Source organism: Silene latifolia, chromosome 11, assembly GCF_048544455.1.
Source record: "Silene latifolia isolate original U9 population chromosome 11, ASM4854445v1, whole genome shotgun sequence".
NCBI lineage: Eukaryota > Viridiplantae > Streptophyta > Magnoliopsida > Caryophyllales > Caryophyllaceae > Silene > Silene latifolia.
In genome coordinates this window covers 162,818,755-162,836,616 of record NC_133536.1, presented here as the reverse complement: position 1 = coordinate 162,836,616, position 17,862 = coordinate 162,818,755, and the positions used below count along the sequence as shown (strand labels likewise).

Genomic DNA, 17,862 nt, shown 5'->3' with positions numbered 1-17,862 from the left:
AGCGAGTCTTTATACTCGTTTATCTTACCACTATTCGAAGACGAAGATGATTGATGAAGATCGAAAAAGATGAAGATTTCATTTTTTTCTTTTTATATTTTCTTTGTATTTCTCCAATCGTAAAGTTAAATTTATTTCTGCGCTTTACGATTGCGGGAGGGTATTAGGAGATTGGGCCTATACTAGGCCCGGCTACCATTAGGGTTTTCCATTAGGGTTAGGGTTTGCCATTAAGTTGGGAGGTATTATAAATACCTCACCATATTGATGTAAAACACCATCAATCAATAATACAAATCTCTCTTATTATCGTCCCTCCCTCTATAATCGTAACAAAAAGAGTTACAGATTCATGCTTATGTTTAATGGTGTTCAACTCCTCAATTGAATATACGTCGGCCATTAAAAACTCCTTACGACGGCGGTATTGACTTGGTAACGTAATAATATCCAAACTTTCAAGCTAAGGCCTGAGTTTGTCAAGGAGAATACCTCTCTTGCGAATTGGTGAGATGGTGAACATGTAAATATTTCGAATCTTTGGGATTATGTTTAACTCTCTCTCATTCATTTGGGTATGGCACAGGCTCATTTGTATGATTTAATTAACAGATTTGACTGAAAAGTTTCGTTACAAACCTATATAAATGGAGGCGTTCATAAATTTCCAACTTTCCTAATGCACCTTAAGATACTAATGTTTTGTATTATAGATTCAAGACGAAAGGCATGAACCGTTCATTATTCACGTTTCTATCATTATTCTTACTTGCTTCATTCCTAATTTATAAGTTAGTTAATATTTAAGAGTATTACGTTGTTTCGTAGCGATCTTAAAGAGTCAGACTATTTGGAGAGACATTCATGTCAAATTAATGAAAACATCCAACTATATGAATTTTACTTCATTCACAATCTTTATATTTGCCATATTCATACATAATTGAAGCAAAAGAAATAAGTTTATCATAAATTGACAATTAACTACTTTAAGAATTCGATTATCAATAGAATAGGTTATATAATTTTGTACATAAGAGAATTCTAGCTTCACAACAACACAATATCTATTTGAGTAGGATACAAGGTCTATTTGTATATATAAACACTTTTTATATTATGATCCACGATAGATATTCCTCTTCTCAATATTAGTTCTTATTATATTGTTACTACTCCCTCCGTCCCATTCATTTATTAGCATGTAATTAAAATACACCTCACAAATAATAAAAAAAACAAATAGATAATTGGGATAGGAATATATATTTAAGCAAAAAGTAGCATTTTATCTAATATTTAGAAAATGTCTACGATACAAGATGTTAAATATAATTTCACTACAATTTGATCTGAATCATATATGTAAAAATCTGTACCAATCACGATCCTAAGTGTCCGAACAGATTTAATAAAATATAGGTGTATAAATTCGTTATAAAATGCTTTCAAAGCAATAATCTCGAGATAAATATCAGAAATTATTTTTTGATATTACCCGGCCAACGGCCGGACATGAAATCTAGTGTTTTAGTAGTTGAAGAATAAATTGCTTCATCATTACATGAGAACAAGTATATACAAGACTTTAAAAATAACATAGTTAATCGCGTTATTAACCCCAACTCATGAAAATAAAAATTCTAGCACTCTCATGCATTAGCGCTGGAGGGAGGAAGTATGGTAAGAGCTAAAGTTCCACTTATTATAGCAGAGCTAGCGCCAAGTAAAAATGTTGGTAAGTTACCGCCTCCAAATAAGTTTTCCCATGGACCACTAATTAATGACACCAACATCTATAAAATAATCACGGTAAATAATTTAAATAAATTAGGTAGGTGAATAATAAATCACAAGATTAGAATATTTTTTAAGATACTACAAAATGACAAAAATATGCCTCATATTTAATTAAACGATAAATACTTACTTGTGGTACACAGATGGCCAAATTCATGAGTCCTAGTGACAACCCTATTAATAAAAAAATATAAAGAAGCTTGATTAATGCATGTACTTTGTAATTTATCCATATGTGAAAAAAATGAGTTTAGTAGGGTAAAATAAATCTTACCATGGCCAGCTCCAGAGTCAGATGAGAACATTTGTTGCTAATGCAAATGGAATATTATAAGTAGCCTGTCAAAATAATTATTCGTGTAAAATTTGATAGATCTATGTACAAACTAGTTATTAAGTTGTACTCTCTATGTCCCAATACTTGTTTAACTTTTTTATTATTCGTGAGAGATTATTCAAAGACAAACAAATAACTAGACATATGAATATGATGTAACTAAGCTTAAGGAGTCATATGCTTATGTACCAAACTTCTTTAAAAACAAAGACAAACAACAAAATAACTTTCTTTTTGTCGATAATAAGGTGTAGGGGTTAATAAAATAAGTTAAAAGAGTCTCGAACTGACCGCTTGTGGGATTTCGGTGGCGGCAAAGACAGCTAATGTGGCTGATTTAATTTCATTAGTAGGCAGCGTACCAAAAGGTGCATGTTCCCTAGCTTTCTCAACTAACTTGGTTAGAGGCAATGTGCATACTAAGGCAGCGGCCAACACAAAATTAACAAGACCCCAAGTTATCCTTGCACTTCCCAACAATTTTGACAATGGGTTAATGGCTAATTGGCTATGGACATTAGCCCTAGTGCTCCTGCTGTTAACATTAGGCCTAGTGCCCCTGATCTTACTCCCATGTCATATAATTTTATTTCTTCTGGGCTCCCCTACATTAATAAACACAACAATGTGATAGATTATAATAAATTCTTCGCTTGTCAAAGTTGATTACATTTGTTTGAGTGATTGGATCCACTCATAGAGGTTATTTTAAATTAACTAACTTGTTCTTTATTAATTGGAAAACTAAAAATGTTAGCTTGATATTCAAGAGTTCTGATCATACATATGATAAATTCAAATATAGTTCTAATATAAACAAGTTTTTGAACCCATAACATAAGTAATACTACATTTTATTGTTAATTGTCTCAGTTGGTTAACATGACATGTGAGAAATAATAGATCTTTCACTATCAACTTTGCATTCTTTTTTTCCGATTATGTGAAATAGATTCGAGAAATATAACGGATCTAGTGAAGCAAAAAGATTATAATGTATATTGTTGTAAATATTATGTAACAAAATTTACTTACCCACGAACAATAACAAAGGAAGAAGAAATATACCATAAGGTTACCATCATAGATTTCAAGGCCAACCCAGTCAGTGTTAAACATAATAAAAGGAAACCAAGCAATTCAATTGAAAGCAGTAACAATGAATAGAAGCCACATTGGCTTTCCGAGGTTCTTAAAAGAGGTCTTCACTTGTGCAAAAAAGGGAATACCTTCATCATGAACAGTCTCGATCTCGGGTTCGGCCACGACAAATAGTGGGATCCAAACCACTAAGATAAGGAAGACAATGTCAATTAGAAAACATGTTTTAAGGTTGGCACAATATGTGTCACAAGCACTTGTTATTGTGAAAGGAAGGATTGATCGGTCCGTTTCGTGTTCACAATTAAAGGTGTGGTCGTTGAGTCACGTCCGAATCAAAACATAATTTATAGCTTCACAAACAACTCTACAATTAGTAAAGAGGCAAGTAAAGGTCGGATCCCAAGGGACGGGTATTGAAATGAGATTTCTATTGAAACTAGTGGTGCCTTGGGGGCACAAATTGGGTTGATGTAGAAGGTCACTAACTAAAATAGCAATGAAAATAAACTAGCAAGATGAATAAAAAGGGGTGTAAACAATTGATTAAAAAGCACTAGGGTGTCATGGGATCATAGGGGAATCATGGGAATTGATCATACAAACATGTTCTCAAATTATAAGCAAGCAATTATTGTTGTGATGGATTGAGTTGGGTTATATCTTACAATCCTAGGAAAGTTTTGGGTCCCGGAGCCGAATCGATTAGATTGTACAACACCTACAAGTCGACTTAATCTTCCCTACTCAACAACATGCATGGTCTAATGAGACTCGAGTTGGGTTATGTCTTACAAGTCTCATTGAAAAGATAGGAGATGGTAGTAAATGCAAGGATTCATAGGCTTAGCATTTCATCAAATATAACATGTGCATGAGTTGAGATCAAAACAAGCAAGCAAATAAAACATGAAAGCATATTAATTTAAGCATGAATCATTCCCCATGTTGGTTTCCCCTAATCACCCATTAACCCTAGCTAAGAGACTACTCACTCATTATCATGTTGATCATGCTAGCAAGGTTGTCAATCATACCAACAAAATGAAACATGATGAATAAATGAAAGTAATTAACAATAATTAAAAAGGGATTAAGAGAATTATACCTACTAATGATTCCAATAATACAGCAAAGATAAAAGAAGTACTTGAATGCTTGATTGAGAGGTTGTCAATCTCCCAATAATAACCCAAATAATCTTCAATTACCCAAAATAAAGGATGAACAAAAGAGAGATTAAGGAAATAAAACTTGTATTAGAACTTGATTAATTGTTGATTACAAAACTAAAGAGAGATTTGCTTGATATTAACTACTCTAATTGATGATAAGAAGAACATTCTCTTCTAATTAGACTAATGGGGTATTTATAGTGGAAATTAGGGGGATGCATTAGGGTTAACTAAGGGCTAAACTAGTAATTACACTTTTTAGATTGAGCAGGGAGGAGCCGGTATTTTCCGAAGGAAGGGCTTCTTTCTTCGTAGCTTGGAGAAGAAGAAATCGCGCTGTAGAGGAATCCGGGCGGATTAGGGTCGGGACGGGCGGATTCTGGCGATGGAATCCGAGCGGATTCAAGAGAATCCGGGCGGATTGTGGAGATGGAATCCGAGCGTCTTGGTGGAAAACCGCACGGATTGTGCTGGTGAAGGACGGTCGGATTGTAGACAATCCGCACGGATTGTGCCTCAGCAAGGCTTCTTCTTCTTTTCTTCCCTTTTCTTCATAAATTCCTTGGGGATTTCCTTGGGGACTCAAGGATCCTTTCTCAACATTGCTCATCTACTATCATATGTACAAAGGTCTTCTAATCTTGTCTCTCCTTGATGCTTGGTCATTGAATTCGATCAATTTAGTCTTGTTTTGCCATGAAAATGCAAGATTCTTACTCCTTTCCTACCAAGGGATCAAAATCTCAAAGAATATGCAAAACAAAGAACTAAAGATAATAAATGACCCAAATATGCACTAAAAAGCATGGGAACAAGGCTAATTCGGGGGCTAAATATGCGCTAATTATGGTCACATCAAATATCCCCAAACCGAACCTTTGCTCGTCCCGAGTAAAGAGGTGACAAAGACTAGGACCATTATTTAAACTAACCTAATAGCATATCCGATATGAGACAATTAGCGGGTCTCACTCCGCCCCTTCAACTCACAACAAGACAACCATGAGGTAAGATGCCTTCTTGCAAGGCAAGGTGGGTCTTGCCAAAATGGCGACACATCCAAACATTAAGCACACAAAATCACATAATGGATGCATCTACAAAAGGAATAGCCACTTCCTCATCAAGTGGCGGAGGCACTAAAGAGGAACAAATTTAAGAGCATGTAATCCTTCACAAATACTAGTTCAACAAATTACTAAGGCTAAGAGGATGGCACTAAATCACCTCCAAATGGTGTTAAACTAGACTACTTTCGTCCTCAATTTCCAAATGCTTTCGTCAAGAGCGATCGGATGGTGGTGGAATGATGATCCCTATGATGCTAGTAGCATATGACATGACAAGTCTCGAATTCTCTACAAAAGTAAAGGTCATGGATCGTCCCAAGCTCGACCAAGTGGCTTGACAAAAGGCTTTTTGGGAATGAAATGCTCAAATCTTTATACACAATGGGTGGATATGACTAGTATTCAAAATTGTCCTCATTTCACTTTCACATTTCAAAAATTTAAGATGGGGTTTGTCCCTTCCGGGCTAGTGTCCTTTGTTTTTGCTTTCGCCAATCGCTTATTAGGCAACCGGTTAACCTCTAGACAATAGCTTTTCGGGGTGATAGTCACTCTGTCTCTGGGCGGCCGTATTCACAACCGTGTGGGGGCCCAATTCAATGGATCCCGCACCAAAGCACATCGAAGTGGTACGCCTCCATCAAAACAACTTAAATTTCTCAACATTCAACAATTCATAACAGTTGAGGTTTCCTTGGTATTAAATTACTTCCACATGACAAAATTCCTTGAAATGAGCACTTCAAGCTTATTGATAGAAAATATTTTTGGGTTGCCTTACCACAAAGTCAATCAAGGTCACCTAGACAAGTTAACCAAGTCCACATCGCATCACGGGGTTGGATAGGTGACTCACATGCAAACCCTTGACTAGGCCTTGGGTCATGGGTCAAAAGACACTAGTATGACACTATCTAGGGTGTTTTACAACCATTCTAGTAGGCAAAGTCTTAAGTTGAACAAGTATTTGTAATGGCTTAGTTGCTCTTGTCAAAGTTCCTAATTAGGCATTTTTCAAAACATTTCTAACATGCAACTACATGCCATGATGCAACTAATATAAACATCCTAATGCAAGTGATTCTATCAACTAATATGACATATAAACTAAATGCAAGTCCTAAATTCACATTGTTATACCGCATCAATCAAAATAGAGCCACATAGTCATTAACATAAAGAGGAAAAAGGAGATTGGAAAGATCATACCATGCGGTCTTCAATATCCTCATGTATCGGATGTGGCGTAGTCAATCAATGTGAACAAGGATAGAACAAACACAATATATACAAAACAATATATACACAAGACTACAAAGGGAAATAAACATGTTTTTGGGTTTTTCAATTTTCAAATTTTTATGATTTTCGAAATTTTTCAATTTTTTTGGATTTTTTGAATAAGAGTTAAATGTTAGAATTCCCATCCCCACACTAATATGGGCATTGTCCTCAATGGCCAAAATGATGGAAATTATGCAAAGATAATGCATGATTTCTATACTAAATGCAATCTATACTAGGCTAAACTACATGATGCATGGTTTTTGTTATGACGGAGAGGATAATTTAGATTACCTCCCGTTGTGTATGCATTAACTTCCCCAAACCGAGTTAGACACTATTGCTAATGTCCAAGGATGGGTGTAGTTCATGCACACACTATGCAATGCATGAAACTAATTTGTCATTTTGGATTTTGAAAATGGGAACAATAAAATGAGAACACCTCAATGGTACTGAGGTGTGAGTCCTCTATGGTGCTAGGACTACTCCAACAATGATCAAAATTAATGAAAATACAAGGTAACAAGACACAAACTTCTTTTCATGAAACTTTGAAAGATAAAGAGGAGAGATGAGAAAACTTCACTTAAACTTAGGTGGGTGCCTCTCGCCCGCTCCACCTAGTGATGAAGTAGTCTTCTAGACATCGGCATCATCTCCCTCTATATCGCTATCCCAAATATCCTTTGAAGCATCACTCAAACTTGGGTCCATGAATTCGTCTTCCTCACTCTCAAGTTCCACCGTGTCACCTCCACAAGAATTGCCACTCTCCTCCTCTTGTCTACCGTTCGCCCCTTCATTAGCTCTCTCCGAGTTGGGGAAGAGCAAATCCATTTGAGCCCATGAGGGGAAAGCTCCTTCCTCACTAATCCGTCCTCTTCGAACCATCTCGTGATATTGAGGATAGAGGGCATAGTAAGTGTCCACGGAGGTCTCGTATTGATGGTAGTGTAGGTCTTGTAAGATTCCCGTGACAAAGTCGTCACGGGGGAGGATGAAGGGGTTTGGATGGTTATACGGTTGGTAGAGGAAAGGGTAGGGAGGCACTTTTATCTTCTCATTTTGAGTTTGTTGTTCTTGTTGTTGTGGTGGTGGATTTGGTTGTGGTGGTGCTTGCCTTGTTTGACTTGGGATGAGGTAGGATGGCATTGGGGACAAGTTTCCTCTTCTTGGGGAGATCCGTGGTAGATCGGCCATTGGAAGATAAATCGGATCGCTTCCTTTTGTCAACCACTTTATCCGCTTATCGACCCCCTCAAGGGTTATCCAATGGTGATGGACGAGAAGGAGATCTTCATTAATTCTCGTGTTTCCCGTAAGTGGAGTGTACTCATTGTTCTCAATGAACCTTGGGTTGAAGTGCTTTACAAGTCTAGTAATGAGTCCTCCATTCACTATGTGCTTCATTCCATCATCATCCCCATTTCTAAACTTTGCCCATTTCTCTAGCAAAACTAGAGGTGCATTGACGTGATACCCATTTCTCCCTTGAATTTTGAGGTAGGATTCCATAAACACAAGGTCTAATTGGTTCACGATGGCCGGATCTCGGCGGGCAAGTAGAGTGCCCGAAAGAAATCGATATGTAAGCCTCAAGATCGGGTTTTGGATATGAAAAGCAAGACATTCCTTGGTGTGAATGAAATCCCAGCCCGTCATGGCCCTCCACAAAGGTGCAACACTATACTTTTTTGCTTTCGATGTTCGGGTAGGCGAAACATCAAGTCCAAACACATTTGCGAATTCTACAAGGGTCATCATCCTAGAAACATTCTCCAACCTAAACTCTATACATATCACTTTGTTCAAGGTTGTAATCTTCAAAAAGCTCAAAAATTCAAGCACAAGAGACCGATAGGTTGGTTCATACATGCGAAAAAGGGTTGAAAGACCGAAAACCTCAAAGAGAGCTTCCACTTGGTGATAAATCCCAAGTTTCTTCAATGTAGCATGACATAAAAACTTAGTGGGAAGAATATTCTTACTTAGAAGCCGGTGGAAGACTAATCTTTTCACATCATTGAGGAATTCCACATTTGAGAAGTCATCAAGCCTTGTAAGATCTACAATCTCTTCATGTTCCCTTCTTAAAGTGTTGAGATGGGAGGTAGAGGAACTTCCCATCATTCTTGGTCTTCTTGCACTCCTAAAAGAGGATCTCCTTGGTGCCATTCTTGATTCTTTTGTTGGATTCTTTTGATTTGTGAAAGGGTAAGGGTGTTCTTTGTTGATTGAGTGTTGCCCTTTTGGAAACCCAAGAAAATTGGGGCTTTTTGATCTTGTGGGTTAAGAGAATGATTTGGGTATGTATGGGAGTCATAAGGAGGTGGGTTTTATAGTGCAAGTGGAAGGAATAGTGATGTGTCACTATATGTGTGGTGGGGTGTAATTTAATTAGGGAAAAGTCGGGTCAAAACAGCATGGGAGGACGAGCGGATTAGAGCTGAAGACGCTCGGATTCGTGCTCTTCGGGACGGGCGGATTCTGGGCAATACGCCCGGATTCTGTCACAGCGAAAAATTCCCAAAATTTTGACGCCTCAAAGACGGGCGTCCCGAGCTCAAGACGCTCGGATTCTTTCTCACCGAGACGGGCGTCTCCTTTTGAAGACGGACGGATTCTTCTACAGAGATTTTCCTTGAAATGCACAGGTAGAAAGACGGGCGTCTTTCTTCAAATCCGGCCGGATTCTGCAAGACGGGCGTTTTTCTTCCTAGGACGCTCGGATTCGACCTCAGTCAAAAAATCTTCAAATTCTCAGCGTAGCTGGACGGACGGTTTCTCCTCTGAACGTCCGGATTCCAGCAATACGGCCGGATTCCAGGGAATCCGCACGGATTCGGGCTGTGAATTTCTTCCCTCGACTTTTTCTCCTCTCTTAGATGCGTCCCCACACTCGAGAATTCGTTCCTTCCTTCATTCAAAATTCATTAGTAACCCTCCCTTACTTACGCTCATGAAAAGAGTTCATGCTATTTATTAAAACAAATGCAATAAAACAATAAATACAAGTTAGAGGGTTAGTATATTTACAAGTGGTGGTTTAGGGAGGACTCCACCAAACTCTCCTTTAGATGGTCCTTTCAAGGGTGAGGAGGCCCGAGGTAGGTGACCTCGACCTCTCCAACAAACGCTCCTTCATAGTATGGCTTCAACCTTTGACCATTTACCTTGAACTTGCTTCCATCATCCGCCTTGAGTTCGAAATCTCCATATTTTCCAACTTCGGTTATCACATAGGGACCCATCCATCTAGAGTTCAATTTTCCCGGAAAGAGTCGGTAGCGGGAATTGAATAGAAGGACTTTGTCTCCCTTGTGCAAGGCCTTTTGTCTAATTCTCTTGTCATGAAGCAATTTCGTTCTTTCTTTGTAAATCTTTGCATTCTCATAGGATTGTAGTCGGAACTCCTCCAACTCTTGGATTTGAATCATCCTCTTTTGACCGCTCAATTTGAGATCAAGATTAAGTGCTCGGATTGCCCAATAAGCTTTGTACTCCAATTCGATTGGCAAATGACATGCTTTTCCATAGACAAGCTTGTAAGGGGAGGCTCCTATGGGAGTCTTATAGGCCGTCCTATAAGCCCAAAGAGCATCATCAAGCTTTGTGCTCCAATCTTTCCGAGTCTTGTTCATAACTTTCTCAAGGATTTGCTTGATCTCTCTATTTGAAATATCGACTTGAACGCTTGTTTGAGGATGATATCCCAAGCCGGTTCTATGTTGGACGCCATATTTGGTCAAAAGGGATGCAAGCTTCTTCTCATGGAAATGCGTTCCTCCATCACTAATGATTGCTCTAGGAACTCCAAATCTTGGGAAAATTATCTTCTTGAAAAGCTTGGTGACCGTTTTTGTATCATCATTTGGGGTGGCAATTGCCTCCACCCACTTTGAGACATAATCTACGGCCGCAAGGATGTACTTATTCCCATTGGATGTCACAAAGGGCCCTTGGTAGTCGATTCCCCAAACATCGAAGATCTCCACCTCTAGAATGCCCCTTTGTGGCATTTCGTTCCTCCACGAGATATTTCCCGTTCTTTGACAAGCGTCGCAATGAATGATGAATTCTCTTGTATCTTGAAACATTGTAGGCCAATAGGAGCCCGATTGGAGAATTTTTGCAACGGTTCTCCTTGCTCCATGGTGCCCACCGTAAGGTGATGAATGACATCCTTCCAAGATTCCTTGGGTTTCCCATTGAGGGATGCATCTCCGGTAGAGCCCATCACTACACTCCTTGTAGAGGTTTGGGTCATCCCAAAAGTACCTCTTCACTTGGAATAGGAATCTCTTCCTTTGGTTGTGATTCAAGTTTGGAGGGAGTACCTTTCCAACAATATAATTGGCATAATCGGCAAACCATGGGGTGATGTGCCTTTCAAGTTGTGTTTGAATGGCCATCAAAATATCGTCGGGGAATGAGTCATTGATCGGGGTTTCTCCATTTTCATCATGAAACGGATCCTTGACAAGTGATCCGCCACTACATTCTCGGCTCCTTTCTTGTCTCTTATTTCCAAGTCAAATTCTTGAAGAAGCAAAATCCATCTCAACAATCTTGGTTTTGCCTCCTTCTTTATCAAGAGATGTCGGAGAGCGCGATGATCCGAAAATACAATCACCTTGGATCCAAGCAAGTAGGAACGGAATTTATCCAAAGCATATACAATGGCAAGAAGCTCCTTTTCGGTTGTGTCATAATTCACTTGGGAGGGATCGAGGGTCTTACTTATGTAATAGATGGCGTCAAGAGCTCTCCCTACCCGTTGGCCAAGAACCGCTCCAACGGCGTAGTTGCTAGCGTCACACATAATCTCGAAAGGTAACTCCCAATTCGGGGGTTGGATAATTGGTGCCGAGATTAGTGCTTCTTTGATTCTATTAAAAGCTTCAACACACTCATCAGTGAAGAGGAATTGGGCATCTTTAAGCAAAAGTTGAGTGAGGGGTTTCGCTATTTTTGAAAAATCCTTTATGAAACGACGATAAAAACCCGCGTGACCGAGAAAACTTCTCACCCCTCTAACATTCACGGGAGGTGGGATTTTCTATATCACCTCAACTTTAGCTTTATCGACCTCGATGCCCTTTTCCGAAATCAAATGACCCAAGACAATTCCTTCATTGACCATGAAGTGACACTTTTCCCAATTTAAAACAAGACTAACATCTTCACACTTTTGCAACACAAGAGAAAGATTATGCAAACATGAGTCAAAGTCCTTTCCATAAACACTAAAATCATCCATAAAAACTTCCATTATGGTCTCTAAGTAATCGGAGAAGACACTCATCATGCATCTTTGGAAAGTGGCGGGGGCATTACATAAACCAAAAGGCATCCTCCTATATGCAAAAGTGCCATAAGGGCATGTGAAAGTGGTCTTATGTTGGTCATCCGGGTGTATAGGGATATGGAAGAATCCCGAATACCCGTCAAGGTAACAAAAGAATTTGTTGGAGGCTAACCTCTCAAGCATTTGGTCAATGAATGGTAAGGGTAAGTGATCCTTTCTTGTTGCGGAGTTTAATTTCCGGTAGTCAATGCACATACGCCAACCGGTGATCATTCTTGTGGGTATTAGTTCATTCTTTTCATTTGTCACTACCGTAGTACCTCCTTTCTTAGGTACCACTTGGACGGGGCTAACCCACAAAGAATCCGATATGGGATATATGATTCCCGCATCAAGTAATTTCATGACTTCTCCTTTGACAACTTCTTGCATGTGGGGGTTCAATCTTCTTTGGGGTTGAATGGTAGGTCTATGGTCTTCCTCTAGATGAATTCTATGCATGCAAAAGTTGGGACTTATCCCCTTAAGGTCATCTAGACTATAACCTATAGCCTTCTCATGTTGTTTCAACACATCAAGCAATTTTCCCAATTGGTCATCATCAAGTCTATCATTAACAATCACGGGTTTGGTCTTTGATTCATCAAGGTAAGCATATTTCAAATTTGGGGGAAGGGGTTTTAAAGTGGGGGTTTGTACCTTACTTTCCTCCTTTGGAGTTTCATTGAGAATTTTCTCCATCTCCATTAGACATTCCATCCTCATAGCATACTCAACTTCATTTTCGACCTCATCATATTCAAATTCCATGATGGGTTCCTCTTGCTCTTGAGTTTGTAAAATCTCTTCTAGGATGGATTGCTCATCCTCTATGGGTTGACATGCTTCCACTAGAATGTTATGCACTAATTCGGATTGTGCATGAGTAAGTTCCTTGTTAGCTAGAGCGGCCTCAAAAAGATCCACCTCCAATTCCCAATACATATTGTTAGCCTCACTTGCTTCCAAGGCTTACAATGCTTGCATGGGATCCTTGAAGTAAGGTATACTCAAGTGGTCCTCTACAAAACAATCTATAAAATCCATCTCGCACAATATCGAACAACTTAAAAACAATTAGAACAAGCCTTGAGGAGTTTTACTTCCCCAAGGCGAAGAAAGACACAACTAATAACTATAAAAAGGCAATCTAAATCAAACAAACACCGTCCCCGGCAACGGCGCCATTTTTTGATCGGTTCGTTTCGTGTTCACAATTAAAGGTGTGGTCGTTGGGTCACGTCCGAATCAAAACACAATTTATAGCTTCACAAACAACTCTACAATTAGTAAAGAGGCAAGTAAAGGTCGGATCCCAAGGGACGGGTATTGAAATGAGATTTCTATTGAAACTAGTGGTGCCTTGGGGGTGTCACAAATTGGGTTGATTTAGAAGGTCACTAACTAAAATAGCAATGAAAATAAACTAGCAAGATGAATAAAAAGGGGTGTAAACAATTGATTAAAAAGCACTAGGGTGTCATGGGATCATAGGGGAATCATGGGAATTGATCATACAAACATGTTCTCAAATTATAAGCAAGCAATTATTGTTGTGATGGGTTGAGTTGGGTTATATCTTACAATCCTAGGAAAGTTTTGGGTCCCGGAGCCAAATCGATTAGATTGTACAACACCTACAAGTCGACTTAATCTTCCCTACTCAACAACATGCATGGTCTAATGAGACTCGAGTTGGGTTATGTCTTACAAGTCTCATTGAAAAGATAGGAGATGGTAGTAAATGCAAGGATTCATAGGCTTAGCATTTCATCAAATATAACATGTGCATGAGTTGAGATCAAAACAAGCAAGCAAATAAAACATGAAAGCATATTAATTTAAGCATGAATCATTCCCCATGTTGGTTTCCCCTAATCACCCATTAACCCTAGCTAAGAGACTACTCACTCATTATCATGTTGATCATGCTAGCAAGGTTGTCAATCATACCAACAAAATGAAACATGATGAATAAATGAAAGTAATTAACAATAATTAAAAAGGGATTAAGAGAATTATACCTACTAATGATTCCAATAATAAAGCAAAGATAAAAGAAGTACTTGAATGCTTGATTGAGAGGTTGTCAATCTCCCAATAATAACCCAAATAATCTTCAATTACCCAAAATAAAGGATGAACAAAAGAGAGATTAAGGAAATAAAACTTGTATTAGAACTTGATTAATTGTTGATTACAAAACTAAAGAGAGATTTGCTTGATATTAACTACTCTAATTGATGATAAGAAGAACATGCTCTTCTAATTAGACTAATGGGGTATTTATAGTGGAAATTAGGGGGATGCATTAGGGTTAACTAAGGGCTAAACTAGTAATTACACTTTTTAGATTGAGCAGGGAGGAGCCGGTATTTTCCGAAGGAAGGGCTTCTTTCTTCGTAGCTTGGAGAAAAGGAAATCGCGCTGTAGAGGAATCCGGGCGGATTAGGGTCGGGACGGGCGGATTCTGGCGATGGAATCCGAGCGGATTCAAGAGAATCCGGGCGGATTGTGGTGATGGAATCCGAGCGTCTTGGTGGAAAACCGCACGGATTGTGCTGGTGAAGGACGGTCGGATTGTGCCTCAGCAAGGCTTCTTCTTCTTTTCTTCCCTTTTCTTCATAAATTCCTTGGGGATTTCCTTGGGGACTCAAGGATCCTTTCTCAACATTGCTCATCTACTATCATATGTAAAAAGGCCTTCTAATCTTGTCTCTCCTTGATGCTTGGTCATTGAATTCGATCAATTTAGTCTTGTTTTGCCATGAAAATGCAAGATTCTTACTCCTTTCCTACCAAGGGATCAAAATCTCAAAGAATATGCAAAACAAAGAACTAAAGATAATAAATGACCCAAATATGCACTAAAAAGCATGGGAACAAGGCTAATTCGGGGGCTAAATATGCGCTAATTATGGTCACATAAAGGATCTTATATAAACTGGGACCCGACCCAGCTGCGTAGCCAAGGATATTTCCTACCGCCTTGAAAAATTAGAAGAGTCCGTTAGCTAGCCTCATTCTTTTATGGTCATGTTTTGAGAGATCCGCCAAGAATGCCCTACTTGGATCCTGCATATATAAGCATGCATAATAGATAAATATCACGATAGCAGATATATAGCAAGGCACAAAATTAAACTTATGTTATAAAATAGTCATATATGAGAAAATTTTGTATAGATTGATGCTATCAAACAATTTAGGTTCCATACAACAAGTGCAGGGTAAGATCAGATAAGTTTAAAATATCTCAACATGATTGTTTATATTTAAGTTCAAAAAAGAAATATTAGTTTCTTAATTCAGGAGCATATATAACTTTCTTAACCAATTTTTTTGAGAAATAATTTCAATTAAATACTTTAAAATAACTTTTGTGATATGTACTCATGCATTTTACAATTTTATTAACAAATAAAAGGTAATCAATAGTGTTGTGTAACAATGCATTTTATAATGTATAACAATAAAAGGTAATGAACTATATATGTTAACAAAAATGATTCATGTAAATTTAGCTTTTAAATTTGAGAGTTTTTTTTCCTGGTGTCAATGGAACCAAAGGGTGTTTATGATGTTAATGAGGTTTGAACTCAGGTTATGCGTACTAATCCTCATGATTTTATCAACGAAGGTAGCTGACATCTGCTTAATTTGAAAGACTAAGAATGTCAAATCACTTTTTTTTGGCTTGATCCAAATGTAAAGATCCAACGACATCTGTTTACTAATGTAAATGGTTAAGCAACAAAATTTCATGGTGATGTTTCGAAATTTAAAATCCACACTAGTAATAACAACGTTATAGCACAGAATTTGGTATGCATGTAAAATCAGCAAATTATAATTAAAATGTGATTCCATATGAATTATTCTATGAGACAATCTTATTGTAAGTTCAATCTAGTATAATTCTTTTACATTAGATAACAATTGTTTTTTGTTTCTTCAATTCTTAAATTGATACATGCAACCTTCCTTTTATACACTCCTTCAGTTATATGGTTGTGAGACAGTTCTATATGAAAGTTATTACACAACGCAACTATTTAAATACTAACCTGGACCATATTATTAGCAATATCAAGGATCCAAAACCCCACAACAAAAATGGCCACATCTCTAGGCTTGGTTTTTTTACTAAGATCATCACCAAACTTATACCAAGATCCGCTGCAAATCCAATCAAAAGCACCGCTAAACATATCAAGGTGGTGCCAATTGTGATAAAAGGCTTTCGTCTACCAAACATAGATTTGGACCTATCACTCGAATAACCCACTATTGGTTGGACCAATATACCCGATATTGGCCCGCATAACCATATTAAGGACGACATTGAGTGACTAACTCCTAATAGTTGAATGTAGGGTGTCAAGAGTGACAATTGTAGTGCTCACCCAAATTGTACCCCGACCGCTATTGATGCAACTAAGATGATCTTCCACAACGGTGTGGTTTCTGCTGACACGTGTCTCTTAGGCTCATTAGAATTCATATTATCCATTATTACTTTGTTGAATTAACAATGAACTCGTGTATATCTGCCACGAAGGTGAGAAAATTAGTAAGAATACTTTATGTGTGATTGATATTTTGTTTTTGTTAATAGGAAAAAGCTTCTAAATGGTATTTAAAGTGTGATATTTGATAAAATTTCAGCTCAGGAGAAAGTAATAATGGGTTGTAATGTGGTTAAGCTCATAATTAAAATGATTTGGATATTAGATTAGAGAAAATGGTAAAAATGCAGTAAATTATTTAGTTATCTTATTAATAAGGAGATTAACCAATAATATCCTCTTCTAATAACGTAATGTATAAGTTATGGTCACATCACAAATGACATGTCTAGTACACCATTGAAAACCAGAATTCATACTAGATATAGAAATCAGTCAAATCCTTTATATATAGAATATGAGTTTTTTAAAGCCTTATGATTAGTTCTCATAAGTTTTAGGTAGTCCCTATTAGATAACTCTTTTGCAATTGTGAAGAGTTAAGAACGATTAACACCTGAGAGAGGGAGGGGGTGAATTAGGTGTACTTCTAAAAATTTTCTGAATAGTATAACAATATAAATGAGTTTAATGACCGTACTTACAAAATGTGACTAAGCCTAGACATTCTTGAATCATGATCATCATCCTTAAGCTTCATTGTCATCTTGATTGGAGGATTCAAATCTTCAATTATAAACTAAGAGGATACACATATTAAATGATTAGGGACTTGGCATCATCAACCAAGCATAGTCTAACAAATTGTCCCTTTGATGATGACAAGTCCATAATTAAGATTGTTCAAAAATTCCCCCTTAGCCCATGGCCTATTGGTTTTTAAAGTTATCAATACTCAACATGATCAATTTTTGAAAAGGGATATTAGCTAACCTAAGCATGGGCATCTAATCAAGGTTTGCGAAATATTAAGACGGTGAACGTTAGCCTAAGAGTTAAAACGATTAGCATGAACACAATCTTATCCTACTTCCCCCTCTTGACATCATCAAGAAGAGATAAAAACGAAGTATTTAGAGGTTACAGACCAAGAGTTCTAAAAAAAACATGCAAAGAGATAGTTCAACAAACAAAATAAGAGAGTTTGCACAAAATATTTCAAAGGAGGGGACAGGGGAGAAGCGGTTATAATCGGGATTGCTTAGGCGGCAACATCACCATCCACATTATTCTCATCACTAGCATCATTAGCCACACCATCAACCCCATCGTCATC

At 37.8% G+C, this 17,862-nt stretch overlaps 1 pseudogene; it reads right to left on the bottom strand.

The window, feature by feature from the left end:
* Positions 1-1,652: 1,652 nt before the first annotated feature.
* On the bottom strand, positions 1,653-16,630 carry LOC141614268 (sucrose transport protein SUC2-like; annotated as a pseudogene).
* Between the last annotated feature and the right edge of the window lie 1,232 nt (positions 16,631-17,862).